At 44.9% G+C, this 23,214-nt stretch overlaps 1 protein-coding gene across 2 annotated transcripts in view; it reads left to right on the forward strand.

Annotated features, from left to right (window-relative positions):
• sema6cb (semaphorin 6Cb) overlaps positions 1–23,214 on the forward strand; it is a 175,078-nt gene that overhangs the window by 72,176 nt on the left and 79,688 nt on the right. For both annotated transcript variants that reach the window (XM_008286116.1, XM_008286117.1), the window contains exon 4: positions 464–650. The gene's annotated coding sequence lies outside the window, so the exon portion shown is untranslated. The remainder of the gene's footprint in view (positions 1–463; positions 651–23,214) is intronic.

The following is a 23,214-nucleotide window of genomic DNA, read 5'->3' on the forward strand; positions in this document are numbered from 1 at the left end:
GCCCACACAGTTTACCACGAGCCTGGCCATGCTCAACCACATAGAAACAAATAATCATACATTCATGGCTTCTCTTTCTTTATCATAGTTTAAACAAATTTGCACCCATTGTGTGATGAAAAGGAGGAAAAAACCAGGAAAGTAATCAAGAATCGTTTTGTAGTTGTCCGGAGCCGTAAAGCTCCTCGGTCTTCATCGCGTCCTTGCCAAGTTGTGCCTGTAACCCAGCACAACCCGGCACATCTGGCTCTACTTACAGCCTCTCTGCTTGTGTTAGTTGTGATGTTATGACAGCGCAGTGACTGAGAAGATTACACTGTGAGGACATGGAGCTGCTCTCGGTGCAGGGTCAGTGGCCTCGTTTAGGCAAAGAGACACAAACCCCCTTGAGGTTTTCCAGCAGCGCAGCTGTTCCTCTGGTGTCGTCCACCCTCTCATGTTGTTCTTCTGTTTTCTCTCACAGGAAGTTCGTTGAAGACGAGACGTCCGTAGAGGGCGAACCTCAAAGGGGCTTTTAACCTCTGACAGCCCATCGACCGTCCCAGCTTCAGGAACCCCGCCTCCCCGCTCCCCCCTGCTGAGCTCACTTCCTGGGAGAAGCAGGAGGAGCCGCCGATTGGTGGATTGTCGGACGTGACGAAAACCTGTCTGTAAGTTCAGATACGATTCCCATTTCCTGTACATAGAGAGCAGACTGTAATAAGTACATTTGCTGAGTTGAAGCACATTAAAACTTCATTCCTTTGCATATCTCTTAATCTATTGATAACAGTTCATCAAGATAACACAGCTTAATTTCTATGCTAAATTCAGATTTAAATATCATAAATCAAAAATGTGCCTTAAAGGACGACATCCTCCATCAAGTTAGACATGAATAAACTCCAATAAACGTGGGGAGAGCAACTGAGGAAGGTTAGATATACAATAGATGTTGGATTTACACACTTGAGATAATTTATTTTTTTTTAAATCTGTACTCATGTTATATCCTCCTCAAAAACTCAATTGCCAGAAATGCCATGCAGCTCCGTGGGTCGCTGATGAACGCAGGAAATAATAAAATAGTTTTGTGCTATGATTTAATGTTCACACCCTGCGAGGCTCAGATTGGCGACAGTAATGAGAGGAAACGTCTGCCAATTAACAGCCTTCCCCTGTTATAGCCGTATCTGATTGTGTGAGCCAGTGCGGGTCGAGAGCTTTCAAGCACATCTCTGCCTCACACACACACACACACACACACACACACACACACACACACACACACATACACACACACACACACACACACAGGTAGACAAATAAACAGGAATAGTTGGTAACACAAACATATTGTTTTACTGGGCTTGGCAGCGGCTTTGTTGCGATGAGCTCTTACTTTGGGTGATTTGACATCATGAATGCTGACGTTGGACTCTGGATCTCTTCATTCATGCCCCCCCTTTATAAAGCCGCGGTCGTGTGATCCCTCTTTTGGCTGCCTGTGCATACATGCAGCACGGGACCATTGTGGAGCGTTGCGCGCCAGTCAAAGCGAATAGGAGCCCACCGCTTTTGCATTGCACTCCGCTGACAGCGGGGAAACAATACGTGATGGCTTGGTTAGAAGGTTGAGTACACAGCAAGGAGGTGTTGGTGCTGAACTGGATCAGTGGCATCGTGGTGGCATGAGGGGCCCTGATGTGGACAGCCATTTTCTGGCTGTCATTACCGATGACACAAAGACGTATCAAAGGGGGTGAAATGGGACAGAATGGCAGTCAGTGTGGGTGCACAGGCGTGAAACATGATCAGACCGCCGAGTTGAATAGAGGTATTATCGTGCCAAAAATGTGAGGGAGAGACGGAGGCAGAAACAGAGTGAGTGGCATTGCTTTCATATCTTGTCACCCACTCACTTGACAATGCAAACACTGTGTCCTTGTCGCTGTAAGTGAGGCATAGTTTGATGCATAGTTTGGATGTATGAACATTTGTTCATGGCCCACATGCTTTAGTGGGGAGGGGGGGAAGCACAAAGGATCTTTGTGTACCAAAGCAAAACACCGTGCCTTCAGCGAATCCTGCCCTCTGTCTTAATTTGCACAACTCTGCAAGCAAACGCGCCGAGTCGAAGCTCTCAAACCTGCGTGATGTGATTGATAGCCGCAGATGGGTTCATATTTTGCTCTATTCATTTCCAGTTTATTTTTGAAAACACATTAAAATTGCTCTACAGCCCATCAGCCCTCCGCATGACTATAGATTCAGCTCCTGTCTGCTCAGATACCGAATTAAAGAACGATTTCTCCAAATCAGTCCCACACTGAGAATACAGCTGTCTCCGCTTTTCTCTTTTTCACTCTTTCTTTTTTTAAAGATTAAATTGTAGATTTGTGTGTGAAAGTTTTTGCCTTTGCGTTAAAGACTGGACGGGGAAAGTTTGCAGAAAGAGGAGACATGTGACAAAGATCCTGGTTTAAACCTGGAGTTCTGCACGGATGTGGTTTGTACTCGGGGCGGCGGGATGAACCCCTCCGTGCATATTCCTTATCTTTGCCCTCTGATAAACTCCCGTTGACCTCTCTCCCCGCTTGCCCCAAGGGCTTGAGTCTTTGTCAGCGCCCTTATTTTCTCCTCCTTTCCCTTTCTTCTGTGTTGCTTCCTGAGCCGTGCTCTTGTTCAATGTTAAATGAGGGCATGGCCACACTTGGATGTGCTGTGACAAATTGGCACAGAGGAGGCAGATGGTGACGGGGAGGAGACTGGTTGTCATGCCATTTGCTGCAGCGACATGAATTGATCTCCGTGCCGCAGAGCAAGCGCACACACGGTCCACTTGTGTAATCCTGACTTTGGTTGCTCCATATGCACACGCACACACACAAGAGCAAACTCTGATCCACATGCCACCCCACACCAGCCTTCCGTCCCCATTAGTATCAATGATGTGTGCAGCAGAGGCGCTCGCTAACTGTCAGAGGCTCTCCGCTTGGATCCGCTCAGAGAGGCGAAGGGGCGCTGAGGGATTTTGACAGAGAGACGGAGCTCAGACTAATGGTAGGCTGGTGGGACTCTGGGAGCAGCGACACACGGCCTACTATAGTACGCGCAGCATCACCCGTGTACTGTACATGTCAGCAGCATGCACATGTAAGCAGGCTGCTCTATTCGCAGAGCAGCTGTCTTAACAATGTTTACTCACGAGGCTTTTGCTGCAGCTTGACTAAAATCCTCATGGGTGTTTTTCATTGCAGCATGACTTCTGGTAAGATCATAGTTTGTCTGACAGGACTGGCATTGCTCATTAGGCTGTGTCCCAGGGATCTGAAAATGTTCCCCAATTGAGGGCTTTTTTTTTTTTATTTGTTTGTTTTTCTCACAGCTGTGTTGAGCAAAGATTTTAAAATACACCCATGGTAACGTAAATCACACGGGAAGGCATGCAGGAATAGTATCTGCTCTCAGAGAAAGTGGAGAAGTTCAAACGGAGTAAACTTTATTGACTAATGTCGGCTCTCCTCAACCTTTGGAAGGAAGCAGGTAGATGAATGTGCTGACAGTTGGCTTGGTGTTGCACAGATAAAAACAGAAACACAAAACAGTTTCCAGCAGTTTAACAGCAGCACTTGCATGATGCATTGATCATTTTGCCAAACTGGGTGACTTCAAACTGCATTACACTGCCTAAAAAATTAACTCTGAAGATGAAACAAATACAGAGAAATCATCATTGAATGGCATTTTACTGGTTTCCTTGAAGAAGGGTTGTAATTACATGCACGTCACGTATGTGCAGGCCGTTTAATAAGCCAAAGACAGCAACGCCTGCACACTCCACTCCGAAGCCACAAGTCAAATTTTAATTACACACAATATTTGGGTCCAACTCGGATTTCAATCAGGTCAAAAATCTTTTCAAACACTTTTGAGTTATTAATAATATTAGAACTAAAGTTTGTTTGTTTGTTTTAACCAGAAATGTTGAATAAAGTTGTAAAAGAGACTCACCGGCATCACAAACACACAGCAGCTCGGTGAGAACGCTGCTTACAGGCATCTCTGGTAAAACTCATATTATGTCTCAGTCTGGGCTTTTTTTTTTTCCTGAAGTGAAAAACGGTGCCAGCTTTTGTTTATCATTCTGAGCAACTGTTTGCAGCTGACTCCTAAGTAGCCAGCAACTAATTGTATTTTAGCATCTGAGCTATGAGCTCATAACATATTCCCAGCTACTCTTACAGCAGTCCCAGCCAAGCTTGCAAGGTTTGGCCAAAACATTTGTTAGCATGTCTTAATGTCCTTTGGGTGCCTCAATAAAGCACCACAGATGCTGGCACATTAAAAAATCACCATGCAAACATTAGTCTTGTGCAATTAGTCTGTTTACGAGTTTTAAGACATGATAGTTTTCTTTTGTAGCTAAATAAGTTACATGCATAAATGAAGCTCAGAAAAGAGGAAGCAATCTGCATTAATCACTCCACGCTGAGTTAACCATTAAAGGCACACAGGGTTTCAAACGAGTGAGGTTCGCTAATGGATCAGATTTTCTTTTCATTAAAAACCCTGTGTTCAGTCCGTGGGCGGGAGGATGGGATAATTGCTGGCTTTAGCTCTCCTCACCTGGAACGTGACGGGATAACTTTCCCACGGTTGCTTAATATTCAGTGGACCTGCGAGCCCTAAGCAGGGGATATCGATCAGCAGATGTGATGTATTCCCTGCCTTCCTAACAGGCATCTGTCGAGCAAAGAGCAAAGTTCTGAAACGGTTGACTCCCTTTCAAGCAGTGAAAAGAATTATTCTTTTTTACAGATCGCTATTTGAGCTGGTATCCACCAGTGATCTGATGAGCTTTACCACTACAGAGGGAACCATATCGACTTTCCTCTGAAACACACCTCTCGGACTAATATTTGGATTTCAAAGCGACTTTTTGCTGACTTTCATGTTTATCAGTGGCTAATTATCCGCACATGGTCGAGCCAAAGTGATGCAACTTCTTGGGGCTCAACTAGCCAGCTTAGCAAAAAAAAAAAAAGAAGTACAAGCCTCACACAGCAGGCAATGTTTTATGAGATGTCCACACGCTATTAGACACTCTGAGATGCTGGACAGGAGCCAGTTTGTTGTAGGAACACACACAAATGGATTTGTGTGTCCGTGCCGGAGCAAGCTGTGAAAAACAGCCCTCCGTTTGTGGTAACAGCTCTTTCACTGTCAGCACAAACAATCTGCGGCCCTTCGTCCCCATAACCACGACCAGTGTTCGCGTTTGCCGCATTCACGCTGAAACAAGAAGCTTCCAGAACGTGGAGTGCAAAAACAAATCTGCAGCTGAGTTAAAATAAACCACCTCCCTGTAACGGGAGAGAAAAGAGCGCGACTGCTTCCACGACGTCGGCAAACATGGCCGCGGCCCTCCTGCCTTAAACATCTCTGTCAGGAACGAGCGTCCTGCTGCTGCGGATTTGTTCTTTACTTTCACCTCGGGCCTCTCATCTCCAAGTAATTTCATCCCTATGCTCTGGTTGAAAACATTTAGTAATTTTGGATAATGAGGCTGGGATTACTGGAGTTGAGGTGAAAGGCAGGAAGCCCTCCAAAGCTTGACTCCAGGCTGTTTATAATTACAATTCAAATGAGCAAAGGGTCAACAGTTTTTTTTTTTGCCTTAAAAAAAACAAGTAAAGGTCATAAAATGGTGAGTTTTATTCTAGAGTTGGTCTGGAATTGGGTTTAATTTATGGTAATGTTCTGTGCTATTGAATAATGTTTACTTTGAGGGCAAAACCCAAATTAATTCAATTATAATAAAGTTCATATATTTGCCCATTAAAGTTCTGTCACTTTCACCCTTCAGATAACTCCTGTGCACATTAAAATTGATCTATTTGGACGGCTGGCTGGGCTCCAAAAAGACCTGCTCGAGATGTGTTTTAGCTTATGGCTGTTTGCACTCGTCAGCCTGACACGTGCTCACCAAAGTGAAATAGTAATTCTTTTTTTTGGGCCCTTTAATTTAAAAGAAAATCCAAACCGATGCACTGTTCTTTCTGTCACAAATCAGCTTTGGATTGTGTTATAAAAGCAGTGGCTGGAGGTTGTTTGAGCCCTGTTTCAGCTCAGAAGATTCCTGAATATCGCCGCAGTTTAGTTGCTAATTATTTGCTTTGTGAAGGGTTCGTCTGCAGCAGGGATTCATCCAGAGAGCACATTTTGAGTGCCGCAGAAGAGGACAATTTGTTGAATGATAAACTACGAGTGCGAGTCGTCTAACTGCGCTTTGTGTTCAAACAGAGAGGGAGAATTGTGTCGCGGACAGTATCAGGAGCTCAGCCAGCTCAAATAGATCAGAAAGCCATACAGCTATGAACTGAACTTCATCTTTATGGGTTTTTTTTTCCCGTCTTTGCTAAGCAGCACTAGATGTAGCAGTCTCAGACCTGGCTGCAGCCAAAAGGACTTAGAGGCTCAGGCGAGCCTCAAAGCCTTGTGTTTTTTAATGACAGAATGTGCTCCGTCATTGAGAAGACTGATTAAAAGCCCTTTGTGTCACAGTCTGGGCGGCAGCAGCATATGGCCGAAGGGCTTAAGCGGAGAGAAAAGACATCTGCACAAGCAAATCACTGGGACAGAAGCAAGGAAATGAAATCACAGAGATTAAAGTGAATCTGCCTCGTTCCTCTTCGGGAGAAATGCCTCATTTGTGAACACCACCAGTTTTTTGTAGTTCTCTGCTGCGATGTAGTGGAGCGCAGTTGTTTCGGCTGATTGTTCGACTAACGTTTAAATGGGGCTGTTTTCTGAGCATATTCTTTCAGCTGATTATAAAGTAGGATTGATTCAGTTTGTACTTTGGAGATGCTGGTTTATTGGGCTCATTGTGCGACTGTGACTTGTACATGTAGACAGGCGACAAATTAAAGGGTAAACCTGAACCCTTGACCCCTACAGTGAGGGGATGTGGTGGCTCTGTTGTCCTGTGGGTTGCCATGTTTTTGGGTCCACTTGGGTCACTACAAATCAATACAGATGTTGTTCTAAGTCGTCATCTTTCTGGGTTCTCACCAGAAATGTCTTAGTGACACTCCCTGGCTACCTTACACGTATGCAGGCAAATATTTAACAACAAGCGTCCATGAAGTTTCTCTACCGTCGTCTTCGCGAACGGGGGGTTAGCAAAGACATTAGCGTCTTAGCTGCTAACGAAGACGACGGTAGAGAAACTGCATCGGCAGTTGTTGTTAAATATTTGCCTGGATACGTGTAAGGTAGCCAGGCACAATCAACATCAAACCACTACATACTCTCGAAAACAACCTAACGGCCCAATTCGAGGCGTAATTTTTTCAGGCAGCAGCGTAGCGGGCCATTAACGCCTTTATCCTGTGATGAAACGTTTCTATCCTGAAGAAACTGGTGGCGATCCTCCATCCACAGGTGTCGCTGAGTTGTTTGAGGAAGTTTAAACCTGCTGTACCAGCGATCATCATGGGGAATGTGAGATCTTTAGGCAATAAGATGGACGAGCTTGCGGCACTTGTCAAGACTCAGAGGGAGTTCTGTGAGTGCAGCATCATGTGTTTAACGGAGACGTGGCTACACTCGCTTTACCCGGCTTCCAGACAGTAGTAGTAGACAGAGACGTGGATTGCACTGTTTGTTAACGAGAGATGGCGTAACCCTGGACATGTTGCCGAGAAGGAACGTTTCTGTAGCCCAGATGTTGAACTGTTAGTCGTGGGAATGCGTCCATACTACATGCCAAGGGAGCTCACTTCCGCCATTGTAGTCGCTGTTTCCCCATCAGCTGATGCAGAGGCAGCGTGCCACATCATTCACTCCACCGTCTCCAAACTACAAACCCAACATCCAAATGCTTTCATAACAATCACTGGGGACTTTAGCCACGTCACACTGGATAAAATTCTCCCAACTTTTTACCAGTTTGTTAACTGCCCCACTAGAGGCAACAGAACACCTCCTGTATGCAAATGCAAAGGATGCATACAGTGCCGCCGTCCCCCCACTGGGCAGATCTGATCACAACCTGGTCCTCCTGACACCAAAGTATCAACGGCAGCCTGCTTCCACAAGGTGTTTTTTCTTTTTTTTGCTGCTGTATCACAATAATTTCCCAGGCCTGGGATAAATAAAGTATTTTTCTATTCTATTCTATAAGACAGATGTGAATCACATCCCGTGGCCTTGGCAGTCACCAGATTTCTACCCAAAGTGAACACCTTTGGACCAACATGTTAGATCTCTACCACCACCATCAAAACACCAAATAAGGGGATATTTTCTGAAAGACCAGCGCTCCGTCCCTGAGACTTGGAGAATTCAGTTCATCATCCCTCTATATATTTACAGCACTCTTTTTTTCCCCTTAGAGCTTCATTTGTTTCTGCTTTAAGTAAAATGGATTTTGTCTGCAATTCCTTTAAAAAAACACACATTTGTTTGCATTTTGGATGGCAGCCAGGCCACAGGCTGCAGAGTTAAAGCATCCAGGGTACCAAAAAAACCTCCACACAGTTAAACAGTGTACATTAAAGAGAGGCAGTGTTTATAGGTCCTGGGTGTGTATTGTGGTACTATGTCAGAGATTCTCATAAGCAAACATTAAAACGATAAATTGCAAATGTTTTCTTCCTCATGCGCGGTTCAGAGTTCAGACAGAGTGCATGTCGTTGCTCTCTGGCTTTGGCGTCAAACTATGGGATGCATTTCAGGGAAACTGTTGCTCACTCCTAATTTAACACAGAGGAGGTTCTTAACTCCTCGGTCGTCCCGGCTCGTTCAACGATATCTAGCGTTTTCTTTTTGCACCAGCTGCGGGTATTACATGCAGTGCAAGATATAAATAGATTAGACCGCAGCTCTAAATATACAAGTGTTGCCTCCAAATGCATCTTAAAGAGCATTTATAACTCTGCGGCGGATAAATAAGCCTCAAATCAAAAACAAATAAACCCATCAAACAAAGGCGCCGTAGAAAATACAGTGTAAATATGTACTTGTTAGCGCTAAAGCCTCACAAATAATGCAAATTTATTCCTTTGGTTCTAACTCTCATCGTCCCTTTGGATATATGGTGGGGTTTTTTTTGTTTGTTTTTGTTTATGTTTAAATTAGCGTGCGCACATTTCCAGAAACTTTAGTTGTAGGAGTCTGTAAGTGTTCCAGAGAACTCCAAACTGTCTTTCTACCTGTCTCCTTGTTTAGCTTTTTCCTTTTTTCCTAGTTTGAATGTGTGTGTGTGCTTTCATGCTGCTAGCTCTCTGAACACTCTCATCGCTGTTCTCTTTTTTTTTTTTCCCAGCAAGTGATGGTTTCAATTATTGGAAGAGATATAATTTTTATGAGATTGTATGAGAGCTGTAATTTTTTACGGCTCTCACACTGGTTCATCAGTATCCGGCGCGTCGTCTTAGAACAACATGGCAGCCGCTCCGCAGAGGCTTGTACATAATGAAAAATATGCAGCAATTGAGCATCAAGGTCATTGTGGCGGAGGATCTCTGGAGAGGGCTGAAAAGTCGTCTACGGAGCGAGCAAATAAGGGCCAGGTGGCTGATGAACTCCACAAATAGTTTGACGAACCCTATCACCGGTGACAAATTAAAGTGTCAGCGGCCGACCTGCGTGGCATCGCGTTTCCTGTGTTGTCCTGCGATAAGCCGAGCCGGCGGCTGTCTGCAGAGCAGCCTGAGAGAGGGCTGCGAGGACGGAGGTACAGTAACTGGAGACCCGGACAGATGCTTGTCTCTGGGTATTGATTGGACCAGACGTCCAGACGACTGCTGCAGCCACTGACGCAGGCAGGCGAGCTGGGCTGGCGACTACCTCTCTCTCGCTTCCCCCTCCTCCTGTGCAGCTGAGAGTTTTTTGAAAATGTGACAAGACATACTGTCCCACAGCGGCGGCGGATTAAGGAGTATGTTTCCTGGGTACATACATCCTCTTTGCTATCACACATTTAAAGATACTGAGCAGCCATTGTGTCAGTCTGAGACACGGGCAGCTTACAAACACATCTTCACACGGCGCTTATGTCGCACAGCATGTGTTCTTGTTTTTTTTCCTGGAGAGGCTTTGTGTCACAAACCCTCTTGGCAGCCACAGTTTGCTGGAGAACTGCACATATATAAGAGCTAGCCGCCTAAAACCCTGGCGGAGAGGCGCTAAAAGAACTCAGCGGTCTGGGTAGAGGTTCAGTTTGGTTTACTAGAAAGTAGTGATTACTGAGACGGAGGACGAGTGACTGTTCAGTCTTAAAACACAAAGCTGGATGAGGAGCTTATCTAAAATAGAGCAAGAATCAGGATTTGGGGCAGCCTTTCAGAAGCTAGTACAGATATGATTTTCTCAGTGCTGATCCATATTATTAGTATTCAAGGGGACCAATAAGCAATATTTGAAATATTCGATGTTTGCAGTGAAAATGGAAATCTCTTTATTAAAACTGAAATAAATTCTGACTCCATTAAATTCCCGTGAGTGTTCATGTGTTGTATATTTTTTCTAAAGAGAGCTTTTCAACATTTTCACTTCAGTCTTGACAGGCTGTTACTCGTCAGATAGATCAGTGTGCAGACTACAGATGGACAGAAGCAGCCAGAGTTGTTTTAGTTGTTTTACAGAGAATTTTTTTTTAAATTTTACTTTAATTATTATTATTGTTGCAAAACTGCTGAATATTGGATCCAATACTTGGGACCCCTACATTATACTTGTGTTTCTGAATGCAAATGTTGTGTTGATGTATCTTGTAGACAGTATAGGGAGTTAAAAGGGGAGAAAAAATGCACAAAAAAGAATGTTTTTGTTATTAATTTTCTATTTAATCATCATATTTCATCAGAAACATGCAGCTATAATGTGTTTAAAACTTGCTAAGTCATGTAGAGGAAGATGAGGAATACTTTGAATTTAATTTTACCAACAAAAACCTCATTTCTGGCTAAAAATTCAGGTTTTTTTGTATTTTTTTTCCCGTCAACCCATTTTTTCTTTTCTTACTTAAAGGCACACAAGGCGGCTTTGACAGCTGAAGCTTAAATCCTGTGTGGTGCATTATTTTTAGACTTAAGTTTCTTTTCCACCTCCTGTTTGTTTGGTTAGGTTTCGGCACCAAAACTCCTCGTTTACATTTGGGAAAATACCACGTGTTGGGTTTCGTAACCTGTTTGAAGCTCTTCCTACTTTGCTAAGTTTCCAACGGTGACAGCTCCCCGCCGCATCTAATATATGGCTGAAAGGGAGCAACAGAAGGAAAGCAATGAAATAAACGGCAAAGATATCACAAACGCATCCGCGATACGTCTCAGACATACGTAATCTGGGAAGATTATACCCCCGAAACGTAATTGAGAACGCGGTTTAGCTGCAGAGGAATTTTTATGAGACGGGGCTCGAGCGGGAGACCTCTGACTGCCAAAGGCTGCGATACATCATCTAAAATGCTTCTATGTATACAAGCCTTCCCATAGAAGCCCACGCTTTGCTCTCTCTTCTATACACAGACACATTCAGCCTCTTGTCAAGGCAGCCACAAGAGTAATGGCCCCAGGTCTCCTCCTGAACACAGACTAATGAGAATCTCAAATCCGACAAGCAGAGTGCATTTATCACGCACTCACACTTAATGACACCACCACCCGGGCTCAACGGCGTGCTCGCGCCGGTATCTAGCCCCTTTATGGATGGCCCCGTTTGTCCCCTCGCTTTCCCATTATTATAGCTGCTTGGTCAAACCTAGAGGAAGAGGCTGAAGAGAGAGGAGTGCAGGAGGAGGAGGAGAATCGGACTCAGCGGTGAGTCTGCTGGCTGGCCAGAGAGGAACCTTTGTCTTTTTTATTTTTTCCTCACTTCCATGACTCCCTGTCCATCTTCTTCCTCCCCTCTCCGCCCTCTTAGTGTGAATTTATCTGTTCTCAGATTCTTTTATTCTCTTTGTGTCTGGTTCACTCATGTCTGGAAAAACCTAAAGTGCAGATGAGTGGAACACTTGAGCGGAGGAACGGTGAAGGAGTCGACAGATGAATACTACATGCGCCGCTTTGATCTGCTATTCTGAAGTGTTGGGATTTTTTTATTTTTATTTTATTTTTTTTTTATTCGTGGGGTGACATGGAGCTTTGCACAAGGACTCTTGACTCTGGAAACTTAGGAACCGTCTATAAAGGTAACGTGGGTTTTTAAACGATTAGGTATCAAGCAACGTTTATTCAACGATTGGAAACAACTGACCAAGCCTCATGTCAGCACACCCTCTTCATATCATCCTGCGTCACACACTGAAGCTGTCGTCGCTCTCGTCAAGCCAGAAGGAGCGACATCGTAAACACAATGCCTGTATGATCTTGATCTTTATGTTGCAAGGAGGATAGGACGACTTGAGCCCTAATTAGATGGACTTCTAAGCAGGCCCTGCCGCCTCTAATGACTGTTGGGGATTTAGACAAAGATAAGAGCTTATCCTCCTTAAGTGCTGGAAAGGCTGCATTATCTAAACTGAGATCCTGGCCATGCTTTAACACACAACTCAGACACATTAGACGACCGCAGCAGCACAAACAGCCAGCAGTCTGACTCGAGCTGTTTAGACGGTAAAGGTGCCTCGGTGTCAGCCTGAACAACAGCAGTGACCGATGCCTCCGATGCCACCTTCAAGAGCGCAATTGGATCCGATTGCTGGTAACCGGGTCTTTTTCAGGAGGATAATTCACTGTGTTCACTCAGCAGATGGGTTGCTTCAGCGAGGTTACAAGACAGAGACTCACCACCTAATGATTCCTGAATAGAAATCTCCGGGAGAGTTGTGGGCATGTCCTGCCTCTCCCCTCGGAAAGCCACTAGTCTGCTTTGAAAGAGCCAAACTGGGAAGCATCCAGCCAGTCTTCTTTCTGATGTCCCATTGAAATTGTAGCCATGCTACCAAGATGGCTACTGAATGGTGAGACTAGCACATATGAGCTTTGGCTGCTTTTTTCCAACACCATCGAGCAGCACCATAAAAATTGCCACTTAACGGCATTCTGGTAGATTAATCGTAGCAACTGGACTCGCTTGACTTCCTTGAAGACGTTCCACCTCTCATCCAAGAGGCTTCATCAGTTCTGACTGACTAGTTGGGAGTTCCACATACTGACATCCTTGAAGAGCCATGAACACCTGAGTTAGGGAGGAGTAACTTCCCCCAGTTAATGTCTCCTTAAGGATATCAGTATCTGGAACTCCCAACTAGTCAGTCAGAACTGATGAAGCCTCTTGGATGAGAGGTAGAACGTCTTCAGGGAACTCAAGCGAGTCCAGTTGCTGCCATTAATCTACCAGAACAGCCATGACCTGGATGACTGAGGATCTTCACAGACACCACTTAACTGCAGTTTTCAAATTGCATGACATTTTATTTAAGGGTGGCTGTGGCTCAGGTGGTAGAGCGGGTTGTCCTCTGATCGTAAGATCCCCCGCCCATCCACAGTCGAAGGCAAGACACTGAACCCCGAAGTTGCTCCCAATGGCAGGCAGCACCTTGTATGGCAGCTCTGTCACCATTGGTGTATGAATGAGTAAATGAAATATAATTGGATAAAAGCGCCATATAAGACCATTTGCCATATTTGGAGCAGCTTAAAAAGTTATGAAACATAAGTTGACTAACCATCAACACCTAAACAAAGATGATATCAAAACAATATCTCTTTGCAGCTAAGCTAGCCGTGCAAAAATGCTAATTCTGTTAAAAGGGATTCATCTAGTTGTCTTCACAGATTTTGTTCTTGCTAAATTGTTTGGACAGAGAGTGTTCCTGTAATTAACTATGCCGCTATGAGAACATTACTGCCTGAGCTGCAAAAGGGACGCTGGATGGATGTTTGAAGGTGTGTTGCAGCCTTAGAAAGTCTCTTTTTGGGAAAATCCAACAAGTTAGTCATGGCTTTGTCATTAAAGGAGGTCAACACTTTGAACAAATGTTTAGCTTCTCTGCTGAAAATCTAGTTTTTATTAAAATCCATCTTATTGTTTTTACTTAGAATCTATTTCTGGCTTAAAAATGTGCAACTAAATTATTCCAATAGTACAACTTGCTGTTATCAGTGTTTGAGCAGAGTCGCAAGTGAGCTGTTGTGCTCGAGCTGCAGTGAGTGGTGAGTTACATCTCAGCCATTTTAAGGCAGGATGGGGGAAAAAAAACCTTCTAACTATGTCATTTTGATTCCCAAAGATGGCTTTTTAAAAAATCCCCGACAGGCGAGGGAGGTAAAGTCTTGAAAATCTCCTGCAATGATTCTGTTACATGCAGTTTCAATAGAAGGAGCGCTGTGTGAATTTCACTGTCAGATAATGTGATCCAAAAGGAACCTAGAGGTGGAAGTTAAATGCATCGCCACCGTCCTGCACAAAACTATCTCCTGACAGCTTTTTGTGAAATTCGGCACAAACCTTCTTGTGCTCGTGGTCTGTTCTGGGTGTTCCATGAAATGTTCCTACACGGTTCTGGCTCGGGCTGACCTACAGAACCGTAACCCAGCGTGTCCTGTGCACAAGCATGAAGCGGTGAAGGGAGAGGAGGTGTGCTGCAAAGCGAGCAGTCTGAACGAGGGTGGATGGCAAATGGTACATGCTAGCTATTGAAATACGCTAACAAGCTGAAGATCAACAGTCTTTGTGCAGAATCTAAGACTCCCCTTTTAATTATTCCTGATAGAAAACCGCAGGGAATCATCCAGTGAGGACCAGAGATCAGGACCGGTCAGCTTTGTGCCGCTAAATGCCATAAATCATCATACATTTTTCTCATTTGACTACTGTAACTAATTATTAAAGTAATTCAGTGCTATTGATAATTCGGTGCTGAAGCAGGACCTAGCAGCCTGAAACCGAGTGCTGGAATTGATTGTCTGTCTGATTCCAGACCAGTGAGCCGTGAGACAGTCATTCCTCCCACCGCCTCCTCTTCCTCCTCCTCCTCCTCCTCCTCCTCTTTCTCCTCATTGAGATTTCTGTCTCTCCGCTGTCACCGTTCACGTCCAATTTCTTTGTTTGATGTCTCTGCTCCTGCTAACTTCCTCCCGTGTTCCACGACACTCTGCAGCCTCTGATGAGGTGAAAGGAGCCACGCTGCTCCTCGGTGCACGCTTGCCCGTGGCCGTCACTATTGTTGGGAGAGACGGAGTTGTTACAGCCATAAAACGAGATAAACTGAGCTTGAAAGCTTCTGGGTCTTTCAGTATGTGTTTAGATGATATCATCAGCGTGAGACAGCGGTAATAAAAGTGAGGTCAGCTGCCACCGTGGGCTACTGCCCCGAAAGGTAGCCGTGGCCCGATAAGACGCCTGTCTCTTTTCATCTCTTCTTTTTAGGCTTTGGTGTGTGATGAAGCTGACGCGTGGATGTCGAGATTGAGTGGAGAAGGCGTCTAATAATTGGATGCATGCTCAGTGTACGGGGAATGTTTGTCCCAAAGACAATGATAAAGTGTTTAATCTTCCCAGGAACAGCGAACCACACAGGCATGATGATGCCATTATCTCTGTGAGGCACTCTCGCCAAGAAGCCTCACTCCTACCCTTGATTTATATTTCCCTTCATCAGCATCGACCACTCAGATTGCAAAAATCATTCATTTATAAAGGCAGGGCTCACTGCTTTTGTTCTTCCTTAACTGAAATCCACCAAATGTACTTTTGTCACACGCTCCCTGGCTGCCTCCTCTCTCTCTCTCTGCCTCCTCTCTCCTTATAATCGTGTTGGGGTAATGTGACAGCGATGGATCTTCTTGGTGACGGCTGCGTGATAGCCTCTGCTAACAAGGGATGAAGGCAGTGGAGGAATCTTCACAGCTATTTATCTTCCTTTGATCAATCCTCAACCGCTCTGCCGTCCCGTGTTTTATCTTTTGAGTAGAAATCTCAGCTTAGGCACGCTTGAAGCTGCGACCTCTTCTTTTGTTAAGACGAGCAGAAATAAGCAGGAGGCCTCCTCGTTGCGTCACATGAAGAGTTTCACGCCGTGCCGAGGCCGCATTGATCGGTGCAGGGAAACTAGGTAACTGATATCTTTTATTTGAACGAGCCAAAACTTTAGAGATGTGCCACTCATAATTTTTTTATTTTTTTTTTATCAAGAGGGAATAAAAGTTCTGGCGGAAAGATAATTCATGCAGGATGTCTTTCAAAATAGGAAGCGCCGAGTTTGAAATGCAAACGGTGCAGCAAACTAATTGGTACCACAGGGGAGATAGAGATCAAAGAGCCTCGGTGTTAATAGAGAACTCGCGCTCTCTTTTTGTCCGCCTCTGAGTTAATGGACACAAAGCCACCGTGAAGTCCTCCACAGTGGTGGTCCTCGGCTTAAGCATCGTCAGCAAAAATTGGAAGAAAAAAAATTGTATTTCCGCTCAATTTATCAGCATTTATGAGCTCTCATCGAGTCCCATCAAATTACAAAAAAGTGATTTTATTTTTATTTATTGTACTTTTTTCTCCCCATCTGTTGTCAAAGAACCGACTCGGAGGGCTTTTCTCTACACTTGTACTGTATTTATATTTGGCGGACCGCTGCTGTGCACCACCTGGGGATCTTTTTTTGTTTGATATGTTTTTTTCCTGCTCCCTTGTATTGTACTGCTTTCTTGATGAGTTAGCTGATTTTTATGTCTGTTTAAAAGCCCTCTTACACTCCATACAGTTCTTTTTTTATTTCATTTTCGCAGTGAAGCCGTGGCACAGATAACAGCATCGCAAAGCAACGATGAGCTTCCAACCCGCTCTTTGTGTGCGTTGCCATTTGGACAACACAAAAGTCTAATTCTTGTTGTCATTTTGGCTAGCCTGGTACATTTCTGCTTATGTATGAGGTTTTTTTTTTTTTTTCCTTTTGTTTCCCGGGATTTATTTTGAGTGTTTTCTGCCTTCTGCACTGACAGCACAATCAGGGTCCCCGCCGAGCCAAGCCTGGAGAAAAACCCCTACACACAGTGGGATCAAAGTATTAATTGGTTTTACTGATATGACCTTAACACGCAAATAAACGTGTTGGCACAATCGCAAATCAAATCAGCTCAAAGGAGTGCAGACAAACCTCTCAGCTCTTCCCTTCCCGTGAGGTTGTTTCTGCGCCTCAGGGATTTCAACGGGGACCAACAAACATCACCTTTAAACAGCCACTTTTTTTATTATTTTGACTCGAAGCCCAAACTGACAGCAGCATCTTAGCTTTAGTTTGGACTGAAGCCTCATCTCCTGGCAACACTCTCTCCCGTCTTTTTTCACCGTACTTGATTAAATATTAGCACGTTTTAAGCCCGCCTGGTCTGTTGTCTCTCGCATCCGACTGCCTCTTTTAATGCCCTTGTAGAGGGTCGGCGGTTCTGCGTTAATCGCGACAGGCTCAGCGTAAGGTGTTCTCGGACAGGAGATTACATCTGCTCCTTTTTATCAGCACTTTGCTTCATTGGTTTAGTCTGGGAGCAGACAACAGCAGCAGAACACGGTATTTCCATGATGTGCATGCAGATAAATCCATCTACAGGTAAAACCGTGTCAGGGAAACACCTGTTTGTGACCCTTCGCTGATGTTATGCAGATCTTGGCTGCTTTCGTTTTGCACGGGGCTTCGCGATGCATTTTGACTTTTTTTGTGTGTGAAGCAAACATCTTCACCAGTTTATAAAACACCACAGCCGACCTTAGTTCAGTGATTTCCTTCGCAATTCCAGTCTGCAAAGTTCGGATGCTCAAACACTTACTCACCCACCTCTAAACGTTCCCAGGGGACGGTCCTCAAGTCGATAAGTTGGCCGACTCGAGCTGCGAGGTCAGATTGGAGTCCCCGAAATAGAAAGGTAAAAAATGGAAACGCACAAAATACAGCAAACAACAACACTTAGCCCGCTTTCCCCTCTCGCTCTGCATTTCGCATCGGTAGCCTCTTGGGGTATCCAATTATGACGCCCTTGAGGGAATGACAGCGCTTGGATTTCTGTCAATACAGGGTTCAGGTAGTGTTTCTCAATAACATTCTGAATTATTGATGACCGAGAGATTGAAAGGAGAATCGGGTAGTTAACATTCACATTTATATATGAAGAGGAAAAAAGGGAGAGATGAAGGAGATGGGTTAGCGCCATCGCTGCCCGGCATATTTTAAACTGATGTGTTTGATTAGGTGACCCCGGGGTGAGGCTCGTTTTAAATGCCATAAGGACCGGTGGAGATTGAAGGTGGATCCTGACTGACGGGGAGCACAGAATGGTTGGGGGAATTATAGGCCTCTCTGAAGATGAATGTAAATAATTAACAGGAGGCAGATGAATAAAGAGGATTTCACTGGTGCAGGCCTGATCCTTCTTCCACAGATAGCCCTTTGGGCTTTTTTTTTTTTTTTTTTCTCGCCCATTGCAAATAGACATGAAGACGATGGATGATGCCTGCAGCGGTTTTGCAGATCGATCAGAGAACCGTCTCACTGTCTGAGTCCTGCATAGATCCCTCTGTGTGAAGTCTGGCCAACTCGCTGTCTGTAGAAAGAAGTCCTGAGAGCAGGCCTGACTGGAGGCGATGCTACTTTTCCCTCAGAGTGATGCCCATGTACGAAGCAGCTGAGGTTATCCATTCTGGATGCTCGGCGAGACACCGGCATCTGCATCCGTGCTCTCGCGGCTGACAGTGTTTAAGTAAAGAGCCGAAACAGTTTCCAGAACTTTTGTTGCCTCTTGCTGTCATCTTGGTTTTACTTTGATATCAATTCTCTGAAGATCTGCCACGGAAGCGCGAGTATAAACCACACTCTAATCTGTGGGGATTCTTCGATGAGGACAGAGCCGAGTTGTCTGACACGGGGTGACAATCAATGGCCTCTGCGACAGGACTACCCATCACTTGTCTGAACTCTGTGGGCACTGAGGTTAAAGCAGCACTCCCCGGGGAACACACTGAGTGGCATTGATGGCAAGGAAGGTCCCAACCTCCCCTGACAGACACATCTCATCCTGGATGCCATCTTGCCCTCTCCCTGCCATGGCACAGAGCAGACACTGTGAGAATGAGACTACATTATACTGACACCAGGCAGTTGACATACTAATCCAAGAACTAAAGGACTACAGGGACCATTGATTTTCTATTCTCGGTAAAATGCAAGAAGCCAGCCATCACTCCTCTTCGACCAGGGATGCTAATGGACTTTTTAAAATGTTGCCACAGTGATCCCCTGGAGCCATTTCTGTTTTTTTGCCACTGCAGGGCCTTTGAAATACATCGAAATCCCCAGCTCCTTTATCTGACATGTTTGTATTCATCAGCCCAGCTTAGATGTCTCAGCTGAGCCGAGCGCTCGTATGCAGCATCTGCCCGGTCAGCGACAGGTAACACTGGAGGGCTAAAGTCTGGCAGCTGCTTGAAGAGTGAAAGTAGCATTACAGACATAAGACTTATGGAAATTATCTTTTTGTGTAAATATATAAATGCCGTTTCTATCAGTGGTCCATCAAGGTGTGAAGGTCTAATGTTCAACTCATTATTTCAGTGTACATCCATTTGACCAAAAAAAAAAAAAACCAGAGCCGGCTAGAAGGCTACAGGTCTTCATAAAAGTAGATGTTTTAATAGTGCTTTTAAAGGATTTCTTAATTGGAGCTAGATCGTAAATACACTAGCATGAACTCACTTGCACCGAGTCTAACACCCGTCTGAGAACTCCTGAGAACCGGCCCAGGGAATGCACCTCGCTGTCCTGTGGGGGTTGTTCTCTCAATTATTGCTCAAGGCTCCTTGATCCCAATTCCAATTTGCCATGACGACGTCTACGTGGTTAGCCACTGGAAATCTAATTAGCAAAGTTTCTCCTCCTTGGAAGGGTTAAGAGCAGAGTTGAAATAACCTTCAGGTAAAGGGAAGAATATTCGTGGTCAATATTCGCTAACTGCATTACATGTATGTGAACCTTTGGGAAATTTAGTTTTTCTCATCATCTGTTGGGTTTGAATGTCAGCTGTGGCTGTGTGCGCACAGCGAAGTCCAACAAGAGGAGGATGTGAGTGCGGGAGAAAAGCAACTCTGTCCAGATGGTGATGAGCTGTGTGATTTGTGTCATGGGACTGCAGTGAGATTGGTGGTCTGATGAACCCTCCAAAAGGAGTTTGGGGAGGGACAATATATCTCAGGACTCAACAATGCAATGTTTGTCTCACCACTCACCGTTTATATCATGTGCTGTTTTTCCTCCCGTCACATTAAAATTCCCATGTGGTTGTTTTGACACAAACATCATCAGGCGAAAGCCTCACTGGTTCTGGCAAAGCAAAGGAAACCAGACAGCTTGACACCCAGGCATTATTTCTTAACGGCCCCCTCCAATCAAGCTTTTACCTTTTGTATTATTCCCATATGGTGTTTATTATGTGCTGGAAGACGCATCGCGAGTGGAAAAAGTGGTCAACGCCACAGCTGAGCATTTCTACCTTTAAACTGCACTCCAGGGTTCCATATGAGACAAATCTCAGGAACTAATCCAGTTTACTTGTGGGGTGGGGCTCTCTGTAGCCTTGTTCTTCTTCAGACTGTGGCTCCAACATGTGTGACTGAATTATTGCAGCTAATGAGCTCAAGCTGGCGGGAGGATGGAGGGTGGGTGGAGGTGGAGACCCAATAGATCTATTCTACTCTGATCAGCCACGACAGTCGACAAACCGGTGACGTGTTCAGTGTCTGACATTGGTTGTCTTGTTACAATGTTTTGCTGTGACACCTGACATTTACCACCACCCTGAACACCGTAGCACACCCCCCACGTTCGTCCCACCGCACTCCAAAAGCTGCTCAGCTCAGCTTGAGGAGCACAACCAAAAGCTTCCAAAACTCCCAGATCCCATTCTGATTAAGCTTCCATGAGATGCACCAGAACAAGCCTGTATCACCAAGGCCCCACTCCGCAAACCACAGGACACAAAATATTTGCTTCCATCGCCCCCCTGCCAAAACCACAAGACACCCCCACAAGTCCTGCATCCATGCCCCGGAGGGACGGAGTAGTTTTGGCGGCACAAAGGGAACCAACACAACATTAAGCAGCTGAATAAGTTGTGGCAGATCGGTTTATATGGCTGTTTTAAAGGTATGTGCTGCTGCAGCGTTTGTTGTTGGAATACATGAATGTCTGTGAAGATTGTCAGTCATCCAGGTCATGGTTATCCTCGTAGATTAATCGTAGTTGTGTACGTGGCGCCACAGACAGACTGGATGTATCTCAAGGTACCACGTTATAGAATATCACCTCTCTTATATCTGACAGTTGAGGTCTGTTTTGTCCTCCTTACTTTCCTTGGTAGATCTCTGTCGCTTTATAAAACTTAAATGTTGCGTCCTCCAACATGCCTTGCGCTTGACTTATCATCTGGTCGCCACATTCAGGGTGTTATCACAGCACCCAGAATGAAAGCCTATTTCGTAGCGGCCTGCTGAGAGCAGAGGCTAATGTGGCTAATTGTGTCTGAAATTATTTGAGGAGTCCAGGGATCTGCTCGCTCATTATGCCGCCCATTGTGTACCGCAAATATGTCAGAGTGGGGGGGTGGTGTGGCTTAAGAAGAATTCTGCAGCCAGGGTGCTCAGAGATATCCAACTGCACAGAGGTGTGAGGTGAGAGGTATACTCTATTCTGTGGCTATCAAAAGCGATTGGATTAGCCTCCCCACCACTGAAGCAGCGGTGAGGTCGGGGAATATCGGAGGGCAGTTGTGCATCAGGATTACGCTGCGCTGTTTAGCCGTGTGCAGCAGGTGTTGGCAGAAAATAGAAATCCCAGGAGTTGACAGGTGCATGCAGTGCAATGCAGTTGATTGAGGATAAAATTAGAATTTAGATTTTAAATGTGACTTTTTATGGGGCTGTTATCGCTCGCCAAGTGGGGAGTGTGGAATGTAAAAATTTACTTGCAGGAGTTTATGTGTGAATTTAAATGTCTCCACGGCCTCGTCCGTGGCCGCCAATAAAGCCTAAGATCTCTTATTATTTCAGTCTCATTTATGCATTAACTCAATAAAAAAAAAGGCCGAAATTCTGTGAATACATCTTATCAATCCACAGACACAGCGTTGTTGGCTAATCCAAATGAATGTCAGATAATCAATGGAATGCCCCGGCGTCCCAGAAACCCCTATCCTCCGAAGACGCCCAACTGCCAATGTCTCTCGGATGGCTTAGCGAGTCCAGTTCATTAAAAACAAAATGATCCGAGCCCTCCTGTCCAAACCCTAGAACACAGAGAGCAAACATGGGATGGGGATAAGCAGTGGCTTATTTCCCTTCGACAGCTGTCAGCTCGTCGGCCGGCCGCTCTCTCCGCAGACTGCATAGAAAGTCATTAACTGATTGTGTGAGGTTAAATTAAGAAAGTTCGCAATTCCACGGGGGGGCGGGGGTTTGTGTTGCTGACACACTTACATGGAAGGTAAACATGGGAGCTTATCGGCACCCAATCGTGTCTAAAGGGTCGAATGGGACAGGCGGCCATTTTACTAAACCTCATAGGTTGTGCGGCAAAATGTACGCTGTGTTGATGGACATGAACTAGGACTTGGTGTCTTGTGCGATGGTGTAATTTTGGTGCAAATGGCAAATTGGTGACTTTTTTAATACCATATTTTTGAAAACATGTTTTTTTCTCGACAACCTTTTCCATCGAAAATCCTCTTAGAGTATTAAAATTGTGTTGAAGTTTGAGCTCGGTGTTGTGATTTTTTTATTTATTTACTTATTTTTTCCCCCCTAGTCCATATTGATAATGTTTGATCTATATTTAATAAAGGTTTAATTTGAATTTAACCACCTTGCTAAGAGTTTACAGCCCCATTCACAACCGTAATCACTTTACTTTTAACACATCGATGGGCGGCTGTGGCTCAGGTGGTAGAGCGGGTTGTCCTCCAGTCGCAAGGTTGGCGGTTCGATCCCCTCTAAGTGTCCCTGGGCAAGACACTGAACTTGAAGTTGCTCCCAATGGCAGCTGTGTCGCCATTGGTGTGTGAATGGGTGAATGAGAAACACACTGTAAAGCTTCTTTGGATATAAGTGCAGATCAAAAACCAAATTTTACACAAATGAATAAAAATAATGAAGTGCAAAGGAATGATCTGACCTTGATACACGTTAGACAAAGACGGCAAGTAAATCAGCTTTGATGTAAAGGGATACATATGCAAACGCTGAGGAAAGGTT

Source organism: Stegastes partitus, unplaced genomic scaffold (assembly GCF_000690725.1).
Source record: "Stegastes partitus isolate 25-593 unplaced genomic scaffold, Stegastes_partitus-1.0.2 Scaffold434, whole genome shotgun sequence".
NCBI lineage: Eukaryota > Metazoa > Chordata > Actinopteri > Pomacentridae > Stegastes > Stegastes partitus.